Source organism: Lolium perenne, chromosome 2, assembly GCF_019359855.2.
Source record: "Lolium perenne isolate Kyuss_39 chromosome 2, Kyuss_2.0, whole genome shotgun sequence".
NCBI classification, from domain to species: Eukaryota; Viridiplantae; Streptophyta; class Magnoliopsida; order Poales; family Poaceae; genus Lolium; species Lolium perenne.
In genome coordinates, this window is record NC_067245.2 from 217,621,188 (window position 1) to 217,628,216 (window position 7,029).

Below are 7,029 nucleotides of genomic sequence, written 5' to 3' on the forward strand. Positions count from 1 at the left end.
GTGCAAGTGTTAGTGCTATTCCTTATGAGCTTTACACGGAGATTATGCACGAAATTGATTCTTGTGAACTTGAAGATATTGATGTGGTTATTCAGCTGGCTAATAGAGAAACTATTTCTCCAATTGGTATTGTTCGAGATGTGGAAGTTTTATGCGGTAAGATTAAATATCCTGCTGACTTTTTGGTACTTGGTTCTGCTGCTAGTGATTATTGTCCTATTATTTTTGGTAGACCTTTTCTAAATACTTGTGGGTCATCAAGGACATGAGTAGCAAACCGAGGAAACGGAAAGATAAGAAAACGATCAGTACATCATGCGATGATCCAAAGCGCCACATTGTTCTTTCAGGGAAAAGAAACATCGTGGGAGTGGAGGACAAGACAGACATGTCAGAAGATTATAATATGTTTGCTGAAATTCCGCCCTTCAAAGTGAACACCGACCCAAGCATTAAGTTAAATGATGAGGATGCTCCATGGATACGGCACAATCGTAAGCAAGCAGGGACACAAGGAAAGAAATGATGTGTAATAATTTATTGTACCAAACTTTGTTGAATGGATCATGTGAATTATATTACCCGTGATGTGTTTGGTGTCCATTTTCGAATGATTCAATTGACTCGAGATAGCACTGATGATACATGAAATTTGGAGTGATTCAGTCATACTCCTGCCTAGGCGTATAATATGCATACTCGTAGTCTTCATAGTCGCCGCCGTTGTACTGGTAGTCGTCGCCTTCTAAGTTGCCGCCGTCGTCGTCGCTGCTGTCGTCGCTGTCGTCGGGCGGCGCTCGTGGCTCGAACTGAGAGTAGCGCAGGCGGGGGATATCGCCGGCCGTGATGTAGTCCATGACGCTCTGCAGAGTCCGGCCGTACCACCATAGCCGACGGCCGGCCTCGTGGAAGTTTCCAGGAGGCAGACCGTCCTCCTCATACCTGGCGAGCGCCCTCTCACGCCGATTGATGAAGAAGGCGTCCCAAGTATGCTGGTTATCGGGATGCCAGCGGGGATTCATCCGCTGCTCCGGCGTGAGGTCGAGGTAGTAGTGGTTCGTGATGGCCGCCCGCGCAGACTTCGAGGGACGGGAGGGACCGGCACGCCGCCGGCGCTTAGGCTCCAAAATAGCAGGACGCGGTAGCCCGGTGGGCAAGGGTAGTTCGAGGCGCAAAGCTCCTCCACCTGCTGGTAGGTTAGAGTGGGTGCGGTGGAAGCCATGAGAGAGTGATGAGAGATTGTAGAGATGTGATAATGCTGGCCAAGCCGGGCTACCTATATGTAGTGACAAATGGCGGGAAAAATTGGAGGCGGGAAGAAAGTGGCGGGAAGAAAGAGGCGGGAAGAAAGTGGCGGGAAGAAAGAGGCGGGAAGAAAGTGGCGGGAAGAAAGAGGCGGGAAGAAAGTGGCGGGAAGAAAGTGGCGGGAAGTAAGAATTTTTTGATATATTATTTTTCTGAATTTTTTGATATATTATTTGTATTTTTAAGAATTTGAATTGAATTAGTTTTATTTTTCTGATTTTTTTGATATATTATTTGTATTTTTAAGAATTTGAATTGAATTAGTTTTATTTTTCTGAATTTTTTGATATATTATTTGTATTTTTAAGAATTTGAATTGAATTAGTTTTATTTTTCTGAATTTTTTGATATATTATTTGTATTTTTAAGAATTTGAATTGAATTAGTTTTATTTTTCTGAATTTTTTGATATATTATTTGTATTTTTAGGAATTTGAATTGAATTAGTTTTATTTTTCTAATTTTTTTGATATATTATTTGTATTTTTAAGAATTTGAATTGAATTAGTTTTATTTTTCTGATTTTTCTGATTTTGAAAAAGAAAAGTATTTTCAAAAATACCTTTAGTCGTGGTTGGCCAGACCAACCGCGACTAAAGGTGGCTGCGCGCGGGAACTCAAAACCCGCCGAAATAACCTTTAGTCGCGGTTGGCCCTTTAGTCGCGGGTCGCCTCCCCAACCGCGACTAAAGGGGGGCTATAAATACTGGCGCGGCGCGAACCGCCGCGCCAGTTCTTCTTCTCCTCGTCGCTTCCGCTCTCGTCTGCCGCGCCGAACGCCGTCGTCCTGCTCCTCCGCGCCCGAACCCTCGGCGGCCGTCGTCGTCGCCCTGCTCCTCCGCGCGCCGCCCTGCTCCTCCGCCGCCGCCCCGGCCGCCCTGCTCCTCCGCCACCGCCAGCTAGCGCCGCTCGCGCGTCGGCCGTCGCCGTGTGTACGCCGCCGCCGCCATCTGCCGCGCGCGCGCGCGCTCCGTCCCCGCGCGCCGCTCGCCGTCAGTCGGCCCGTGGGCGCGCGCCGCCGGCCGTACGTCTCTGCCGCGGAGAGAGGAGAGCAGCAGAGAGGCGGCCCGGCCATGGCCCTGCCGGCCAAATTTTCTTTTTTTTTAACTAAAAATTAATTAATTTAATTATAACTAATTAAGTTTAACTAATTAAGTTATTTTTGTAACTAATTAAAGTTTAAATTTGTAACTAATTAATTAAAGTGGTAAATCTATATCTATATATATACTTTAAATTGTAAATATGTAAAAGTTTTTTAATTAAAATGGTAACTTAATTAAATTGTATATCTATATCTATACTTTAAATTGTAAATTTGTAACTAAGTTTTTTAATTAAAATGGTAACTTAATTAAATTGTAATTAACTTAATTATTAAAGTGTATAATTAAAGTGTAACAAAAAACTTAGTTAGAAACATCAAAAAAATATCCAAAAATACAAAAGTAAAGAGAAAATGAAAAAACCGCGCCGGTCTCTCTCACCGCGCGTCCGTGCTCCTCGCCGCCCTCCTCCTCTCCCCTTCCCGCGCGCCGCCGGCCGGCCCTCTCTCTCTCACCGCGCACGCGCCGGCCTCGCTCTCTCTCACCGCATGCGCACACGCGCCGTCGATCTCTGCCGCGCCGTCTCGTCGATCTCTGCCGCGCCGCCTCACTAAAATTTGTAACTTAAAATTTGTATAACTTATAATTTGTAACTTCAAATTTGTAACTTAAAATTTGTTCCCGCGGTATCTCTAAGTTTATTTGACTACAAAATTTATTTGAGTTTGTCAAAATGCCTAGATTCTTTTAATACTTTCGCCACCGCCACCCCTTTCGCCACCGCCACCCTTTCTCCACCGCCCCCCTTTCGCCACCGCCACCGCCCCCCTTCTTCACTTAATTAATTTGTTTTGACTACATGTTTTCAGGACTGACATATGGCGGACGATAGAGCTGACCCGATTATGGACAACTATGATCCGGACCTTGAAGACCATATGTTCGGCATCATAAACGGCGATATTCTATATGTGCCGATCGGACAAGAAGAAGATGATATCTCTTCTTATCTGAACCTTGAGGGTGGAGATGAAGGGCGCCGTCAGCAAGATGATGCCGAAGAAACGTCGATAAACGACGATCTTCAATTGGAAGTAGCAACCACCTCCGGCGCCGAGGTATATATATACATTGAGCCTCTGGTGATACAAACTAACTGATCGATTTGAATAAATGTGTGTGTACTAACGCGCGCGACTCTCTTTCTTATTTTAGCCCTCGGCCGGATCGTCGAAACAATCGAGTACGTCGTCAAAGCGTGGCGCAACCAAGACGATGAAACCAGGAGAAACATGCACCATCGAGGTTGTCGAGGAAGCAACCGGCAGGCCGCTGGAGCCCCGCAAGAACGCCACCAAGTTTATCAGCCAATGCGGAGCCGTTGTTAGAGACAACGTCTCGATCACCGTCCAGAAGTGGAATGAGCCAAAGAAGGCACGTCTTGGTTTCACTTTTGTCGATAAGAGAACAAAAAAAGATTGCTTCAACAAGCTTATGGAACATTTCGTTCTACCTCCGGAATACCGCAAATACGATGAGGAGGATAACAAGATTGAGGAAAACAAGGAGAGGTGCAAGCTAGTCAAATAGTTCGCTCTTTCTAAGATGTCCAACGCATTCCGGAAATACAAGCAAAATCTAGCCCATGACTTTGTCAAGCAGGGCAAGACTCCGGATTTCAAAGGACAATATGAGAAACTGCAAAATGATTGGCCAGAATTTGTGAAGCAAAAGAAATCGGAGCAGTTCCTTGAAATATCGAAAAAAAATAAGGATAATGCGGCCAAGAAGGAGTACAATCATATTATGGGGCCAGGAGGGTATCGCTTTTGGCTGCCTAGGTGGGAGAAGATGGAGAACGAGCTGAGGGCGCGAGGAATCCGTCTGTGCACGGAGGGATGGGACCCAAGGGCCAAAAGCTGGTGGTACGGGCATGGGGGATCGCTGAACCCGGAGACAGGGGAGTGTGTTTACCAGGGCAAAATAATTAAACCCACCCAAAAGCTTATTGAGGCAATGAGGGATGCTCAAGAGGGGAGGATCAAGTTCAACAGAGAGAACGACGCCCTGACAAAAGCCCTCGGGAATCCTGAACACGGAGGACGTGTACGAGGCATGGGGCCCATTCCGTGGAAAGTAGCGTTCCCCGTAACGATGACCCGTACGGTTACGAAGCCGTAAGAGAAAGATGGATCGGGAAGCGAGATGTTGTGGCGCGGTTGGCATCGGAAATGGATGTCATGAAGAAAACCGTGAGTGTACTAGTAGCCGAAAGAGATGCAGCTCGGGCGCAGCATGAAGATCATCCATTGGATCTCGGAAGCCAGCAGCGGAGAAGCAGCGTGGCTTCCACGGAGGCCCCACCGGCTGGTGCACCGACGATCGAAATTACTGCACCGGAGCCTCTGGTGGTCGAAATTACTGCACCGGAGCCTCCTCGCTACCCCGTGGACGATATAAAGGAGATGAAAGCATGTCATCTGTATTATCCTATCGGGAACATGTCCATGAAGGTAGCCATCGGCAGTGCTTTACCACCTGGAGCACTCCACCACAACAACCCCATTCAAGATGGCTATGCTCGTGTCACGGTGGAGGACAGAGTCCAAGGGTTTGAGGACCTGGACATTGACATTGCTACACCTGAAGGGGCGACAAGACTTGGAGATGTCAAGCGCCAGTTCATTCTATGGCAGAAGAAGTTTATCAAGTTTCCAGGCGAGGCGCCAACAAGTCCACCCCCCTACGGTGGTGGTGGTGGCGGCGGTGGCAGTGGTGGTGGTGCTTCACCTACACCTCCTTCACGTCAGCCGACGCCGCCCCCCAATTCACCTCCGGCGGGTAAGCAGCCGCCGCCCCCTAGTCCGCCCCGGGCGGGTGCGCACGCGCCCCCAATCCACCTCCGGCGAAGAAGCAGAAGCAGCAGTCCTGGATTATTAACCCGGACCCTTACGTACCTAAGAAAACAAAGGTACCGGAGCCATCACTGAAGCCTCTCCCCACGAGGCCTTGGGAACGTAGTGCCGAGGAAGTCGAGGCGACCGCGACTGCTGATTTAGAGAAATGGAAGAAGGGCTGCAAGAAGAAAAGAGAGCCCGAGCCCAAGCCAGTATTTTCTGATGAGCAAAAGAAGTGGGCTAAGTTATTTTTGAACACACCGTCCCAAGCCGCAAAGAATCTGCTTGACTATGCACGTGAACTAAAGAATCAGGCACGCATATTCAAGGAGAAGAAAGAGGAGGCCGATAATGCGGGAAACGAGTTGTTGCCCAGCTCGGGGAACAAAGTAAACAATCGATTGCCCCGCTTATAGTGACAGCCGCCGGTCCGGATGCCCCCGAAATCATAGAAGCTGCGGCAGCACAGGGATTGACTGTAACGAGTGCCAGAGAACAAGCGGCCAACTTAGGTATTACTCTTCGTGAACTGTTAGGCCTTGATGAGGCGCCAGTGAAGGAGGTAGTACTTACATATGTGAAGAATGGGCCTCTCGTCGAGCCTGCGCAGGAAGAGGATCTACCTCCACAAATGAAAGGTCTGCTGAACTGGTACAAGGGTTACGTAAAACATAAAAACGCCAAAGATTATATTTTTGCGGAAGTTGGATATGAGCATCACTTCAAACAATACTCTGTACAAATTCATCTGAGTGAATTGTTCCAGCTTTTCAATCTGCGCGAGCTCGACAAATCTATCATCAGTTGCTACGTTCTGTAAGTGATTTATTTCTACCACATCTCGTTCATATTGCCTGCACTATATATATATATATATATATATATATATGTCCTAACTATATTGTTGTGTCCGCTATTATACATGCAGATTGAAGATTAAGGAATGCAGAGTAAGGAGCATCCATGATGTTGGGTTCATTGACCCACACATCGTTAATGGATATACGTTAAAGCATCACCCCGCCGACGTGGAGAAAGACCTGTGGCGGTTTATTGAAAAGCAGGAATTCAAAAGTGATATTCTATTTCCTTACCATTTTGGGTGAGTGTTTATGTCTTGAGCACATTCTCTTTTGTTTACTCCATGCATGGTATGTGGCCGGCTAATCGATGAGTTATGCATGACGTACTGTGCATGTATCGTGTCCGCAGGTTCCACTGGATTCTGCGAGTAATTAAAGTTGACAAATCAGAATGTATCGTCCACGACTCTCTGAATATGGATAAGGCGGAGTGGGCCGATATGAGACAAATGATTCAAAAGTAATTGTTTTCATTCATTTGCGCTCTATATTGATCGGCCTATTTCGTTCATTTCCTAATTAAGCTTCAAGTAATTAACTAATAACTCTCTTGTTCATTTAATTTTCTTTGCCTCGTAGGGTTTGGAGACGGTTCGCAGATACAAAGGTCGGTGAATTCAAAAAAGAGCTAAATTTCATGCGGTCAAAGGCTAAGAATGGTGGCGATATGCAGCCACCGGGAACCAATCTGTGTGGATACTATGTCTGTGAGATGATCCGGAGATACACCTCTGAGCGCGTTCCGAGTGATCTCAATGCTCAGAGGAATAACCTCCGGATGATGCTTAGTCCAGAAGCTCGCTTCCGACCACTTCAAGAGGAACTAGCTGGTTGGTTCAGGAGGGAAGTCCTCGATCCTAAAGGAGAACACCATTGCGAGGACGTAAAACTATACATGCATTAAATTATGTATGGAAA